This window comes from Capricornis sumatraensis, chromosome 22, assembly GCF_032405125.1.
Source record: "Capricornis sumatraensis isolate serow.1 chromosome 22, serow.2, whole genome shotgun sequence".
Lineage (NCBI taxonomy): Eukaryota > Metazoa > Chordata > Mammalia > Artiodactyla > Bovidae > Capricornis > Capricornis sumatraensis.
This window is the reverse complement of record NC_091090.1, coordinates 6,356,825-6,373,415: the sequence shown is the minus strand read 5'-3', so window position 1 is coordinate 6,373,415 and position 16,591 is coordinate 6,356,825.

The following is a 16,591-nucleotide window of genomic DNA, read 5'->3' as shown; positions in this document are numbered from 1 at the left end:
ACTCCTAAACATGTCCCAAAGGTGCTATCTGCTGACCCCCAGTAGCTGTTACACAATCCGGTGGGGGTTCTTCTGTCCTTTCTCTTCTCTGTGCTAAGGATCAGACCAATGAAATTGTGAGCACTGGTCAGATATTTAGCAAATTTTGTAGTGGGCTATGAAGGGGATTCCTTGGCACGTTTTTTCCCACTGCTTTTTCCTCCTGTCCTTTAGCTCTCTCCCAGGACTCAAGCCCGGCCAAAACTAATGAGGTCTCATCACAAAAATTCATTGAGAGTCAAAGCGATAGATAAGAGGTAGACTTGTTAAGATTCAGAGAAAAGGGCTGCACTCTACAGGGTACTGGCCATTGAATGCGGCCTGGCTAGGTTTTGTGAGTAGGGTGAATTAATATGCTAATGAGTGGGAGGATCATCCCAGCCATCGGGGAACCACCCACTCCTCCATCTTTTTCACAGTGCCTTGGAGCTGTCCTGCCACATCTGGGTGTGTCTGTTGGCTTATAGATTGGAGATTAAGGTTTACTTGAATTTGACTTGTCATCTTAGACCCAATTGATTTTAATTGGTTTACATTATACCCTTGTGCTATGTCATTCTTTCAAAGGTTGTGCTCTGCCCTCTTCCCTCCTGTTTCATTCTGTTTTCCTGAGCCCCATCCAGACTCACAAGTTTGCCTCTACAATCTTCTGTAAAGACAACCAGAAAATAGCTGGCCTTCAGAGGGAAATACTCTATAATATCCAACCCCCTAATCTTACCCAGTACTGGTCACACTGGAGATCTTGGGGATGTCCAACTCCAGTCCAGGGGTCCCAGGAGGTCATCACGCCTTGACCTGCTTAGGGATCTGGTCCTCGAAAGTTTGTCATGCTTCAACCTACTCAGGGATCCACCAGTCCCAGGGGTCGCAGGAGGTCGTCACGCCTCGACCTGCCCAGGGACTCAATTCTCGGGAGGCTATCATGCCTCGACCTACCTGGGGATTCAGTCTCTAAGAGGCTGTCACGCCTCAGCCTGCCTGGCGATCTGCACCCTGACCCAGGGACATCTGGCTCTCAGGTTGCAACAGTACTAGGTAGGATGAGCTTACATCATATCTGTTCCCATCCACGGTGGGCAAACTAGCAATGAGTTACAAACCACTTAATTCTACCCAGCACTGGTCACGCTGGAGACATTGGGGACGCTGAAACTCCAGTCCAGTGGTCCCAGGAGGTCATCACGCCTTGACCTGCCTAGGGATCTGGTCCTTGAAAGGTTGTCACACCTCAACCTGCTCGGGGATCCGCCAGTCCCCAGGATCCCAGGAGGTCATCACGCCTCGATCTGCCCAGGGACCCAATTCTTGGGAGGTCGTCACGCCTCGACCTTCTCGGGGATTCAATATCTAGGAGGCTGTCACACCTCAGGCTGCCTGGGGATCTGCACCCTGACTCAGGGAAGCCTGGCTCTCAGGTTGCAACAGTTCTGGGTAGGATAAGCTTCAAATAGACTCACCCCTAAGGAAGTCAACTCTTGAAAATCGAAAGAGATCTTTTTCTTTTCTTCCTGTCATGACTGTCTTTCAGATGTGAAATAACCAATCCATTTCCCAGCAGACGCCCTTGAGATGCATCCTTGATAACTGGAAGCTGTTCGACCCCCCAGCTCTAAGGAGAAGTCTCTTGAAATTCTTTTGTGCCACTGCATGGCCACAGTATCCACTGGGGGGACGAGGAACACTGGCCTGAAGATGGGACTTTAAATTACAATACCATCTTGCAATTGGAATTATTCTGTAAAAAACAAGGGAAATGGACAGAGATCCCCTGTGTCCCAATTTTCTTCCGACTAAGAGATATGAAGGAACTCTGTCTTAAGTATGGGGTTGTTGTACGCCCTAAAAGTGAGGCCACTGGGCAAATGGTGTTAGACACCGGCAACCAAGAAAAGGAATCCCCTCATGAAGGCTCACCTTCCACAGCTCCCTAGTTGCCTGGTGCTCTTTCCTTATATCCAAACATGCCTCCATATCCAGGAGCACCCCCTCCACAAAAGCCAGCTTGAGTATGTCCCTTAGTTGAAACTGGAGGAGAATTTGGACCAACCCAGATCCACAAGTCCTTCTCCCTCTTAGAACTAAGACAGATCAAACAAGACCTGGGAAGCTATACAGATAACCCAGGCAAATATATAGATGCATTCCAACAAATTACCTTGGCCTTTGACTTGACGTGGAAAGACACCGTCAAACTTTATCTGACCCTGAACATACTAGGGTCTTAAAGGAGACCTGGAGGTATGGAACGGGGCTTCACATGTCCAGTGATAGATACCCAGTAGGGGAAACTGCAGTCCCCTCCTCCGATCCTAATTGGAATTATAATGACCCTGAGCGCATCTGGGAAAGAGATTATTTTCCAATCTGTGTGAAGGTAGGACTGAAAGCAGCCCAACAAAAAGTAATTAGCTATGCCTGGGCCTTAGCAATAACTCAGGAGCCCAATGAGAACCACATTGCCTTTCTGGAAAGGCTAAAAGAGGCACTCCAAAAGTTTACCAATCTAGACTTAGACTCTAACGAGGTACAGGTGATTTTAAAGGACAAATTCCTGTCCCAATGTGCATCAGATATCAGAATTAAGTTACAACAGCTACAACAGCAGGACCCTGCTGCCTCTTTAGATGAGATGGTCCAGACAGCCACCAATACCTTTTATAACAGAGAACAGGAGAAGGAGGCCAAGGCCCAGAAGAGGGAGAGGAATAAAGAGACAAGGCATGCACAGATGCTGGCTGCCCTCCAGAGAAGCCCTATGGCAAACCCCGAGTCCTTGAAGAACAAGGCACGAGACAAATGCCTGATCTGTAGACAGGTGGGGCATTGGACCAAAGAGTGTCCAAATTGTGACAAGTCTCCTAAAATGGCTTGCCACAAATGCCATCAACTGGGACATTGGGTGACACTCTTCCCTAGGGACTCAAGAGCTTCAGGGTCAAGCGCCATGCTTACCCTCATGATGATTCAAGAGGACTGAAGCGGCCCACTCCAGCCAGTCCGCCTGTCACAGATAACCATCATGGGGCTGGAGCCAAGGGTGTAACTGGATGTGGCAGGCAGGTCCGAGAATTTCTTGGTTGACACAGGGGCTACCTACTCTGTCTTGATCTCCTACTCCAGAGCCTTCTCCTCCCAAACCTGTACCATTTTGGGTGCTACAGGAAAGGCAACTACTAAAAGATTCACCCAAGCACTTCTTTGTTACTGGGATGGACCAATATTTTCCCACCAGTTTCTGGTGGTCCCTGAGTGTCCTACTCCCTTATTGGGAAGAGATATACTCACTAAACTGGGAACCACCCTTGTGATGGGAAGTTTTTCAGCCCCTAGAACCCTGCAACTCCTGGTTACTACTGAAGAACCCACTACACCTTCAATAGAGAGGGGCCAAAAATTATGGGAAGACAAAACTAACTCCCAGGTGTGGGACCAGGGGATTCTTGGATGAGCCCACCAAGCTGAACCGGTTATCATTGTCCTCCGAGATCGCACTCGGTTTTCTAACCGGAAAAAAATATCCTCTCAAAAGAGAGGCTTGAGAGGGACTACAGCCTTTAATAAATAGATTCCTTGCTTGTGAGCTATTGGGCCCCACCAGTTCACCATGTAACACCCCAATCCTCTCAGTAAAGAAAATAGACGGAACCTGGAGAATGGTTCAAGATCTCCAGATCATAAGTGAAGCTGTAGTCCCCCTCCATCCCACAGTACCCAATCCCTATGTAATCTTTGGAGAAATCCCACCCAGTGCCAAGTGGTTTACAGTACTGGATGTCAAAGATACTTTTTTTTTTTTTTTTGCATAGCATTGGCTAAAGAATCCCAATATCTTTTTGCTTTTGAGTGGGAGGCCCCAGGAGAAAAACACCAATAGATGACTTGGACAGTATTACCTCAGGGGTTCAGAGAAAGCCCCCACCTGTTTGGACAGGCCCTTAGCGAGGTCTCCTAGATCTGGACCTGGGACCTAATGGGAAAATATTACAATACGTAGATGACCTACTAATCTGCTCTCCAGATGAGAAAAGTGCCCAACAACATGCAATTCAGGTTCTAAACTTCTTGACAGAAAGGGGATATAAAGTCTCCCGTGCTAAGGCACAGATGGTTGAGACAAAGGTCACTTACCTGGGAATTCAGATTACACACTGGTCCAGGAGGCTGTCCTCTGATCGGGTACAAGGAATTCTCCAGTTGCCCTCCCCTATGACTCAAAAACAATTGTGAGCTTTCCTGGAGTTAACTGGATATTGTAGAATCTGGATACCCAGCTATGATCTATTGCCCAGCCCTTATATGAAAGCTTAAAGGGACGAGATGATTCACTCCCACTGATGTGGGGAACTCCTCAAAAGAAGGCAGAGGCTACACTAAAACAGGCCTTAACTCAGGCACCTGCTTTGAGGTTGCCAGACCCAGAAAAAGCATTCCAACTTTATGTCCATGAAAGAGAGGGAATAGCCTTGGGAGTGTTAACTCAAAGGTTGGGATCTGAGCCCCAACCTGTAGCTTACTTATCCAAAAAGCTCGATCCAACTACCCGAGGCTGGCCCCCCTGCCTTCAAAATCTTGCAGCTATTGCAATCATGATAGAAGATGCTTTAAAACTCTCCTTTGGGGGCAAACTAACTATTTTTATCAGCCACCAAGTAAAACAACTCCTAAATGGGAGAGGCCATTTATGAATGTCTGATCAAAGAATCCTCAGATATCAAGTATGCTGATGAAAAATCCAGGCCTCACTATATCCCCTTGTGAGTTTCTTGAGAGTCCCTTGGACTGCAAGGAGATCCAACCAGTCCATTCTGCAGGAGATCAACCCTGGGATTTCTTTGGAAGGAATGATGCTAAAGCTGAAACTCCAGTACTTTGGTCACCTTATGCAAAGAGTTGACTCATTGGAAAAGACTCTGATGCTGGGAGGGATTGGGGGCAGGAGGAGAAGGGGACAACTGAGGATGAGATGGCTGGATGGCATCACTGATTTGATGGATGTGAATCTGAGTGAACTCTGGGAGATGGTGATGGACAGGGAGGCCTGGCGTGCTGCAATTCATCGGATCGCAAAGAGTCGGACATGACTGAGCGACTGAACTGAACTGAACTGAACTGTCTTTATTCCTGATAGCTTTCCTTGTTCTGAAGACTGCTCATTTCAAGTCCACTTTCAAGTAATGATGCCAAAACCTCAGCTTCTATGTACTGGTGCCCAATCAAATCTCAGAAACACAGTTTTGGGAGAAGTAGAAACTAATAGCTTTATTGTTTTGCCAGTCAAAGAGTGATACAGTGAGCTTCTGCCCTTGAAATCTATGGGTCATAACTTGAGAGGATTTGATGAAAGGTTTTATAATATTGGTTCAAATGTGGAAGTCTATGACAAGATTAGGGTGTGAGCATGACTTGTACTCCTTTAATCTAATCTCAGGTGAACTTCTCCATGAAATTCTCTGATCCCTTTAATCTTACCTCTGGTTATTTCTTGTTTCCTTCTCCCTTAATTAGCAACTGTTTGGATCTGCCCTTTGCAACTCAGGGAAAGTCATAGAGGCTGGAGTCTTGCCTGAGAGAAAAGGGACATAAAAAGCCTGAACACCCTGGATCCCCAAAAGGCCCAGCTCATTTTCAGGACCACTATACTCTTTCACAGATAATGGTGCATGCCTGAGTTCTTCCTTTTTTTACACAGATGTAAGTTTCATGTCTTTATAGTTTTCCTTTTCTCTGAAAAATTCACTTTATCATTTCCTGAAAGGTAAATTTACTAGTAACAAATTTGTCCAGTTTTTGTTTGTCTGAGGAAGTCTTTATTTTTCCTGTACTTTTCAAGCATAATTTTGGAAAGGACAGATTCTAGGCTTTTTTTTTTTTTTTTTCCGCTCAACACTTTAAATATTTCACTCCACTCTCTTCTTGCTTGCATGTCTTTCATGGAAAAGTCAAATATAGTTCTTATTTTTGCTCTTCTATAAATAAGATCCCCACCTTCTTGCTTCTTTCAGATTTTATTGTTGACTTTTCATAGTTTGAAAACATGGTTGGTTTGGTATATGCCTTTTTTGTCATTTATTCTTGCCCTGGGTTCTCTGAGTTTTATGTATCTGGGGTTTGATGTCTGATACTCATTTGGAGAAATTTTCAGTAATTATTTTTTTAAGTATTTCTTCTGTTGCTTTATCTCTTTCTTCTCCTTGTGGAATTCATATTTACATATGTTGATACATTACAATTGCAGGCTATTATGCAATATTTCTCTTTGCATCTTGAATCAAGGCCAATTGGAAATGGTCAAACAGTAGATGGCAAGAGTGAACATTGATATTTAAAAAATCAGTGAACTAAAATGGGCTGGAATGGGTGAATTTAACTCAGATGACCGTTATATCTATTACTGTGGGAAAAAGTCACGTAGAATAAAAAGAGCAGCCATCATAGTCAACAACAGAGTCTAAAATGCAGTACTTGGATACAACCTCAAAAATGACAGAATGATCTCTGTTTCCAAGGCAAACCATTAAATATCACAGTAATCCAAGTCTCTGCCCTGACCAGCAATGCTGAGGAAACTGAAGTTGAAAGGTTCCATGAAGACTTACAAGACTTTATTGAATGAACACCAAAAAACATGTCCATTTCATTATAGGAGACAGGAATGGAAAAGTAACAAGTCAACAGATACCTGAATAACAGGAAAATTTGGCCTTGGAATACAAAATGAAGCAGATAAAAGGCTAACAGACTTTTGCCAAGAGAATGCACTGGTCATAGCAAACACCCTCTTCCAACAACAGAAGACTCTTCACATTCAGTTCAGTTCAATTCAGTCGCTCAGCCGTGTTCGACTCTTTGTGACCTCATGAATCACAGCATTCCAGGCCTCCCTGTCCATCACCAACTCCCGGAGTTCACTTAGACTCATGTCCATCAAATCAGTGATGCCATCCAGCCATCTCATCCTCTGTCATCGCCTTCTTCTCCTGCCCCCAATCCCTCCCAGCATCCGAGGCTTTTCCAATGAGTCAACTCTTTGCATGAGGTGGCCAAAGTACTGGAGTTTCAGCTTTAGCATCATTCCTTCCAAAGAATTCCCAGGGCTCATCTCCATCAGAATGGACTGGTTGGATCTCCTTGCAGTCCAAGGGACTTTCAAGAGTCTTCTCCAACACCACAGTTCAAACGCATCAATTCTTCATTGCTCAGCTTTCTTCACAGTCCAACTCTCACATCCATACATGACCACAGGAAAAACCATAGCCTTGACTAGACGGACCTTTGTCGGCAAAGTAATGTCTCTGCTTTTGAGTATACTATCTAGGTTGGTCATAACTTTTCTTCCAAGGAGTAAGCGTCTTTTAATTCCATGGCTGCAGTCATCATCTGCAGTGATTTTGGAGCCCCCCAAATTTAAGTCTGACACTGTTTCCACTCTTTCCCCATCTATTTCCCATGAAGTAATGGGACCAGATGCCATGATCTTCGTTTTCTGAATGTTGAGCTTTAAGCCAATTTTTTCACTCTCCTCTTTCACTTTCATCAAGAGGCTTTTTAGTTCCTCTTCACTTTCTGCCATAAGGGTGGTGTCATCTGTTTATCCTTAGTGTGATTTAATTATTCCCAACATAGAGGAGCTTTTAAACTTAAATTGCAATAGTCTGATTTTAACCATATAGATCCATTCAATGATTGTGGGAATTTTCCTTTTACTAGAAGAGAAGTTATAGTTTTTGACTGAGACTTAGCTCATCATTCTGATTGACTTTGATTGACCTTATGGCAGAAAGTGAAGAGGAACTAAATAGCCTCGTGATAAAAGTGAAAGTGAAGAGTGAAAAAGTTGGCTTAAAGCTCAACATTCAGAAAATGAAGATCATGGCATCCGGTCCCATCACTTCATGGGAAATAGATGGGGAAACAGTGGAAACAGTGTCAGACTATTTTGGGGGGCTCTAAAATCACTGCAGATGGTGATTGCACCCATGAAATTAAAAGATGCATACTCCTTGGAAGAAAAGTTATGACCAACCTAGATAGCATATTCAAAAGCAGAGACAATATTTTGCTGACTAAGGTCCTTCTAATCAAGGCTATGGTTTTTCCTGTGGTCATGTATGGATGTGAGAGTTGGACTGTGAAGAAAGCTGAGTGCCAAAGAATTGATGCGTTTGAACTGTGGTGTTGGAGAAGACTCTTGAGAGTCCCTTGGGCTGCAAGGAGATCAACTAATCCATTTTGAAGGAGATCAGCCCTGAGATTTCTTTGGAAAGAATGATGCTAAAGCTGAAACTCCAGTACTTTGGCCACCTCATGCAAAGAGTTGACTCACTGGAAAAGACTCTGATGCTGGGAGGGATTGGGGACAGGAGGAGAAGGGGACAACAGTGGATGAGATGGCTAGATGGCACCATTGACTCGATGGAGGTGAGTCTGAATGAACTCTGGGAGTTGGTGATGGACAGGGAGGCCTGGCATTCTGTGATTCGTGGGGTCGCAAAGAGTCGGACATGACTGAGTGACTGAACCAAACTGAACTGACACTAAGGAAAAATTTGAATCGATGACCAGGGTCAGAGTAGGATTATTAATTGGTCAGGTGAGAGGATCTCATTTAGTAATATCATGACTAGACAGAACAGAACTGAACTCTCTTCTAAAATAAAGTTCATAAAGGGCCATCCAATTAGAGCCTTGGAATGGAAAAAATCCACCAAGGTAATTTAAAATTAAAAATCCACCAAGATGAGTATTAACCATAGGTAACTGGCCAAAAACTCAACAATTGGGTTGAGTTTTAAAACAGCATACGATTGTGTCCATTGTAGAAACATTTTATTTATATGCAAAGGACCAGGAAGTCAAGAAAATATTATAAATGATCATGCCAGTCAGGTCGAGCATCTTGATTAAGCTATCTACATCTAATGTCTTCTTCTCATCTTGATTTGTGTAAAATCTCTGATAAAATAGTGCTTCCATCTGGGTCAGAGACAGTCTTTTAAATTAGGTCCATTTCCAGTCTTGGTTGCAGATCATGAGGTATATGATCTTCATCCAAAATGATTACTGAGATAAGCTTCAGAAAAAAAACTTAGAGTATCCTTTAAAAATTAAATTAAAATTTACACTAATATAGCACAACATCAAAGAATTTTCTAAGAAATGAGTCTTTGGAAAACACAGATTCACACCAGTAATGTTTCAGATAGAAACCACAAAAATGATAAGCATATTTACAAGTTTATTTAGTCCTTTTGTTAATCTTTGTGAAGCAAAGGAATCAGGCTTTCTGTTAGAATCTTTTAATTTCTTATCCAGTTCAGAATTATGGTCTGAAAGTTAGAAACTTGTATTTATCCAAAAGTCTTTTCAAAAATCTTCTTGAAGAGGAAGCATTTTTGCAAGAGCATCAGAATAAAACAATAACTGTCTACAATGACAAAAGACATAAGAAAGCATGTTTGAAATCTGATTACAATGCAGTTGACATAGGAACTTGGTTACTGCTGTGGCAATGCTTTAAGAGAATAATTAGAGTTCTGCCTAATAATATTTTACCACGACATATCAGAATTTTAGGAACTCCATGTAATTTCTAGAATATCTTTATTATTAGTTTAATATCTCTCTTTGGGATGTTTCAGGAGCCCTTTGAAGCACTGCAAAGTGTTCAGTTCAGTTCAGTCACTCAATTGTGTCCGACTCTTTGCTACCCCATGAATCGCAGCACACCAGGCCTCCCTGTCCATCACCAACTCCACTTTCATCAAGAGGATTTTGAGTTCCTCTTCACTTTCTGCCATAAGAGTGGTGTCATCTGCATATCTAAGGTTATTGATATTTCTCCCAGCAATCTTGATTCCAGCTTGTGCTTTTTCCAGCAGGGTGACAATATACAGCCTTGATGGACTCCTTTTCCTATTTGGACCCAGTCTGTTGTTCCATGTCCAGTTCTAACTGCTGCTTTCTGACCTGCAGATAGGTTTCTCAAGAGGCAGGTGTTAGAGAAATTAAATAGTCTTGTTTAGATTTCAGAGACAAAGCAGAACAAACCTCTGACCTTGTTTCTAACCTGGACCCTGCTCTGACTGTGAGTGACTGGGAATGACTGCCTGTTATGAGTGCAAGACTTGCAGCACTATAAATAAGATGGGGGAAGGATTTTGAGATTGCTGAGCCCCTGTAGGGGGGCCTGGCCAGCCAAGCTCTAGGCTTAACAACATTCCAAGTTTCACAAGAAAAAATAAACAGCATTAACATGAAAACAGAGGTACAATTTGGTCATAGATTGATGACACTATCAGTTTGTGGCCTGGGGTTTACAAACAGTAACCCCAAACTTTGAAGTCTCACTCCTCATCCATGAAAAGGACATGCTCCTTCGGACCTTTTCCTAACTGGGACTTCAGATGTGCTGCGACACAGGACTTCCGAGGACTGTTTAAGTCTGGATGTCGGTCAAAATTCAATTTGGTGATGTATCCTCTGCTCTATTTCTCTTTTCTTTTAATATTAGAATATTGAAAGCAAGATAAATGATTATCTAATAAATGTTTGTATTATTTATTTGGATAGGATGAGTGACTTATTTTGTTATTAAATCCTTTGAACCTGAGATGAAAGTGAAAACTTTTGGCAAAATACAAATTAACTAGAGGTCAAAAGAATTTCAATAGAATTTGTTTTAAATTAGGAAGTTTTTTTCAATAAATACCAAAACAATTTAAGACACTCAGTCAGATACTATCACAGGTCACTATGAAACAATATTTATTCACTTAGTCACAATAACAATAAGAGATTTCAAAGACACAGGACAGATAATTTAAGAAGTGAAGAAACTTTAAAGTCTATTATCGAAGGCAGTTCAACATCTGAAGAAAGACTGTCCTCTTAGAAAAGCCAAATTCAAGTTTTGCACCAGTTTACTTTTTAATTAATTTACTCAATTAAGTTCATTTTAAACTTAGTCAATCCTGACTATGCCCAAAACTCTTTTCATAGGGTCCACTTTTCAAACATATTTTAAAAAAAAATCACAAAATCACTTTCTGTATTCATAATTTTATTTTCCAATTCAGAAATAAACCCCTGTAAGGCAGGCCTATCTTCTTTTCCCTTCAGTCAATCAGTCAGTTCAGTTGCTCAGTCATGTCCAACTCTTTGCGACCCCATGAATTGCAGCACACCAGGCCTCCCTGCCCATCACCAACTCCTGGAGTTCACTCAAACTCATGTCCATCAAGTCAGTAATGCCATCCAGCCATCTCATCCTCTGTCATCCCCTTCCCCTCCTGCCCCTAATCCCTCCCAGCATCAGGGTCTTTTCCAATGAGCCAACTCTTCGCATGAGGTGACCAAAGTACTGGAGTTTCAGCTTCAGTATTAGTCTTACCAAAGAACATCCAGGACTGATCTCCTTTAGAATGGACTGGTTGGATCTCCTTGCAGTCCAAGGGACTCTCAAGAGTCTTCTGCAACACCACAGTTCAAAAGCATCAATTCTTCAGTGCTCAGCTTTCTTCACAGTCCAACTTTCACATCCATACATGACCACAGGAAAAACCATAACTTTGACTAGACGGACCTTTGTTGGCAAAGTAATTTCTCTGCTTTTTAATATGCTGTCTAGGTTGGTCATAACTTTTCTTCCAAGGAGTAAGCATCTTTTAATATCATGGTTGCAGTCACCATCTGCAGTGATTTTGGAACCCCCCAAAATAAAGTCTGACCCTGTTTCCCCTGTTTTCCCATCTATTTCTCATGAAGTGATTGGGCTAGATGCTATGATTTTCGTTTTCTGAATGTTGAGCTTTAAGCCAACTTTTTCACTCTCCTCTTTCACTTTCATCAAGAGACTTTTTAGTTCCTCTTCATTTTCTGCCGTAAGCGTGATGTCATCTGCATATGTGAGGTTATTGATATTTCTCCTGGCAATCTTCATTCCAGCTAATGCTTCTTCCAACCCAGCGTTTCTCATGATGTACTCTGCATAGAAGTTAAATAAGCAGGGTGACAATATAGAGCCTTGATGTACCTTTTCTACTAAAAACACACATCCTACTTTCCTTAAGCTCATGAGCTGTCCTTTACACCAATTCTGTAGATTGGTGAACATAAATACTAGTGATAATTTCTAAAAACATTTGCTTTTTTATAGAGAATGTCTAAGGATGGCACCAAACGTTATTCATTACTAGTCCAAAATATCTTTAGTTTCTGTGTAAGAGTAAGTCAGTGTTAAGTAATTAATATTTCAGAATCTTATTTTATTTATAAATGACCTAGCTATTCAATAAACCTTCGTTACTTAGTTTAGCACAACCCTAGATATTCCAAGTCACCCATATTTGGAGAGACTATTTTAGACAGACATTCCTAAAGTATAATTATTCTTAAAAGTTTGTGTATAAGTTGCTATCTCATTACATTTTATTTCCTTAAAAGTTTCTTCACTCGAGTTACTTTCCTTACTGACAAACTTGTAGGAGACATAATAAGATTTTATTTAACTTATATTAAACTAGGCACAATGAAAATTCTATGCTTAATGTTAGTGACCTTTAGATATATCTATATTATTAATAATTAGATGAACAAGCAAACATTAATACCAGGAATTTTATACTGAATGTTTCCCAGTTCACATAAACCTGAAATTTATTTAGGTTAACTTCTCTTGTATTTAGAATTGTTTGATTTGTAAGTGCTTACTTTCCTTTAGGCTAATTTGCAAATTAGGACTCAGCATTAGGTCCTCATTTGCAATTTAAATGATTAGGACTTATTTGCAAATTAACCTCAGCATTATTAATCCAAAGACATAGAGACACATCCCCATATCCAGACAGACACAGTGTATAGATCTAGCTTCATTTTCTAAACTTATTCATGAATCAGATATCACAGTATAGAACTCACTAACTATAGACAACAGTTGGAATAAGAAAATTTTAGAAAGTTTCATTTCTTTTTTTCTCAGCTTCAGGAATTAAAGATATAGTCTAAATGAATGATCCACAGAGCTCTGGTCTCAAGGCATAGGGAGTGAAAATCAGGTTCTCCTAGTAAGAATATTCCCTCAGGGCAAGGATTCTAAAGATATTCTTTTTTTCTTTCTTTCTTTCTTTTTTTTTTTTTTTTTCCTTCAAACTTTCTCTACTGTTTGGGAATTAAACAGGTTGGGGGCAATTATCCTTCTACTGGTATTGTGTACTTAATGGGCGCAATTGAAATTTCATAATTTTCATAGATAGCCCATTTATTTTCTTTTTAATGGTTTTGAAAAGTTGGTCGGACAGTATAACAAGGGTATTTTGTGTGTAACTCAGACAAACCTACGTTATCTTTTTGATTAGAATAACAAAATCTGTATCTAAGCCTCCTTTAAAAGTGCAGTTAAGCAAAGGACCATTTTAGTGGTTAGAGAAAAATTCAGGTGTCAAACCAGAATATTACTTAAAAGGTTGTTTCCCCCCCCCCCCCAGTCTCCCATAATAGTCCAGATTGACTCATCTGATCTTTGCTTACACTGTTGAATCTTTGTCCAGTTTACAGCTTTTGGAGAAAGCTTTGGAATAGGTTTGAGTAATTTTCAAGCTAATTGCTTGCATTCAGTGAAAGTCTCTAGACTATGTGATTCAAAGTCCATTAAGAGATATTTCCATCTTGTTTTCTCTATTCATTACCTTGCTTTACTTTCAGGAGCTAACAGCTGTATTATTTGATATAGATCTGAAAACCCAGGTTCGTAGGTTCAGATGGTTAATTTAGATTCCTTAGCAAATCCCAATGGATCCTCACTTGGATGGGAAAATTCCTTAGCTAGGGCTGTAAGTTCCACTTGGCTCCTGGGTGTATAGGTAAGCATTGAAGATTATTCAATTCTCCCTGTAGCAGGTTTCTCCTTAAGGGAGTTATAGTCCTGTCTTATTTTATTATTATTTTTTAATCCTCCTTTGCTGAAGAAAGGACACCAGGAGGAGGAAGAAAAAAAGTTGGAAGAGAAAAAGCATCTGGGCCAGGTAGTTCGGATAGAAGAGGATACATGGGAGGAGCAGAGGGAGAGGCAGAGTCAGTGCCAGGGGTCTTTCTCAGTTCTGATACAGGGTTAAGCAATTTCTTGTTAGTTTCCTGAAAAGAATTTACTCTATAATATCCTCTTTTAGAACCTTCTAGATACCAAAGTAAGCATTCCATTTAGTCTTCTTGATAGTATAGCCACATTTTTCTAACTGTGCATGCAAAAATATCGATTTAAGAATATCAAAATAACCTCAATTTGGTCATTTTATATTGAAATCTCCTATAGTATAATTTCCCCAATTAAGTAGGTACTTGCAAGTAAATGTATTGCACATATATAACCCTGGTTGGAGTGTTAGAGGCTGCTTTCTGATGCATCTTGTTTCTGTGTTTGAGAGGCTCTATTTCCCATTTTAAATTGAAATTTTCATGGTTAAAATTCAATAGTGAAATTGTGTGGTGGGCCAGTATGCTGCATGTGAGCCTAACTCCTCCAGAAGACACCCCAGAGTCTTTTCAGCTTATCTTACATGTCTTAGTTTCTCCTTCTGGCCACATAAGACCGCAGTGGGTGCTTGGATGGCTGAATGGCTAATTATTATTGTGACCTTCAGCTGAGCTAGTGTTTTAAGTAATGAGTGTGTTTTCCCTGTGGGACCATTTCACAGTTTAGAACTCAACCTCTACCACTCCCATAAGTATCCCAGTTGCCTGACAAAACCATAACAAACCAGGAAGAGTCTTATTACTTTTCCTTGGAACAAAGCTCTCACTTAATATCTTCAATTTTATCCTGGCAAATTCTATTCTATTCTATTCCATTCTATTCTATTCTATTCAGAATTGAGGAAAAGCATCAGATCAACCTCTTACCTAACTACACAGCACAAACCACTCAGTCTACTAAAACTGAGAAACTTTGGTAGCTTTTAACTGAGCCCTGGATATTCCTCAGTATCTTTTAACAGAGAACCCCCCATACCTTCCCACTGGGTGGGTATTCCCTTGATATCTTTCAGCCAGATCCCTCCAGTATCTTTCAGCTGGGTGGGCATTCCTTGATATCTTTCAACCAAGCCCCATTCAGCGTCTAGACACTGAGTTGGTATGCCCTGGTATATTTCAACTGTGCTCTCCAGTATCTTTCAACTGGGATGAGACAGGTAATCTCCTCTAGTGCCAAATAAAATTCAGGATCATCAACCAACAGAAGAGATACAAGAACCAGGAGAGCCTTATCTAAATTCATAAGAATTTTGAATTCTTACGGACTCTCTGAGGAGGTGGATGGACACAAGTGGCCGCTGCAGGTAACAAAGCTCCAATTCCTCACAGAGTTCAGTGAGAGGAAGGAATTCCACACAGGGTTGCTTCACATAAGTCCACATATGGTTGCCATATTGGTCAAATAAATAGAGATGATGCACATGGTGAAGTATGAGTTTTTGTTGTTGTTGTTGTTTTGTTTTAACTTTCTACACATTTAATGATTTCCTCTTTGTCTCAACTGGGTTGCAACAATTATTATTTGTTCTAACACGTTGGGTTTTTTGTTTATTTATTCACTATTTTTAAAATAAGGAATAGAGTAATGCACAGATTACTTGAAAAGATAGGTATAACAATTATCCTGATGTAGAACTCTCAGCTGTCTATCAAGAGAAGGATAAAGACATTCAAAACACTTGTCATCTCATATCTGAAAGCCCCAGGTAACAGTGGGTTAAAAGTATCAGAATGTAGAGTACAGTATTCAACTATGAAAGGTATGAAGGCTGAGGAAATCCAATATGGAATTCTAGATAAGATCAAAATGTCATCTAATGTCTGTCTTATTCAGTGAGTGATATCTGAATAATGGATTGGCAATTAAGAAAAAATATAAAAGAAGTTATTAGGTTGATATAAAAGCAATTGCAGTTTCAGACCACGAATTTTAAATCATTCTAACTAGGCTCAAACACATGTTTATTAATTAAAATAGGGACCATTACAATCAATGCATTTTTGCTAATGAGAAATAAGTGTTTATTCCTGTAGTGTAAAAATCCATCCTTGGGGATTTGATGAACACTTGGAAAACATTTTCTACCTCCTGCTGATTGTAGATGTGCTTTCTCTGCAAAAAGTTGTCGATATGCTTTAAGATGTGGTAGTCTGTTGTTGAGAGGCAATTGAATATGGAGGATGAGGCAAAATTTTGCAGCCCAATTTGTTCAACTTTTGAAGCATTGGTTGTGAAACATGTGGTCAAGCATCATCATGGAGAACTGGGACCATTCTGTTGACCAATGTTGGGTGCAGCCGTTGCAGTTTTCAGTGCATTTTATTGATTTACTGAGCATACTTCTCAGATGTAACGATTTTGCTGGGACTCAGAAGGCTGTAGTGGATAAAACAGGCAGAAGACCACCAAACAGTAACCACAATCTTTTTTGGTGCAAGTTTTGCTTTGGGAAGTGCTTTGGAGCTTCTTGGTCCAACCACCGAGTTGGTCATTGCCAGTTGTCATATAAAATCCACTTTTCAT